Below are 693 nucleotides of genomic sequence, written 5' to 3' on the forward strand. Positions count from 1 at the left end.
ACACGCGCACCCTATACATCCTATGTGTGACGAGTCAGATAAGAACACTTAATAGAATAAAAAACAGTGTACCCATCTATAAAATGTTACCACTGAACACCAGAAGTAGGACATCAAAGAGAGAGCCAAGAAAAGAGGAAAAGAAAGGAAAAAGAAGGTAAGGGCCGGAGGAGGACCGAGCGAGGCCCGCCATGTTTACCCTCTGGATCACAGCCTTCTTCCAACATCGCCTTACCAGAAGCCGCTTAACCTCTGTTGGCTCTACTGCGGCGTTCGAGCTCGCTGCAAAATGACTTTGGAAAGCTTTTTCCTAACATTGTTTATGGAGACCACTGAGAGAACTGGGACTAGCGGAATAGGCAAAACACAATGACACCAGTAGATGATGTGGCATTACGAATGAGAGTAGAAAGATGTACAGGCGGAGAGAGAAAGAGAGCAGCGGTATCCAGGGTATCAAACTGATTGGGACGAGTTCGAGGCTCAAGAGCGCGTCAAGAACTCCCGTCCGGACAGCCAGCCCGAAACTCCTCTTGGACACAGATAAATCTCCAAAATTCCCTATACAAATATGCATTTCCTTGAGTGAACAGAGAACGAGAATCTCTTTAATTGATAATGTCGAAGTGAATTTTTCCTCGCTGAAGGAAATTGTTTAAGAATAAGTATCACATTCGAAATAAATTTTTGCCT

This window comes from Penaeus monodon, chromosome 27 (genome assembly GCF_015228065.2).
Source record: "Penaeus monodon isolate SGIC_2016 chromosome 27, NSTDA_Pmon_1, whole genome shotgun sequence".
Lineage (NCBI taxonomy): Eukaryota > Metazoa > Arthropoda > Malacostraca > Decapoda > Penaeidae > Penaeus > Penaeus monodon.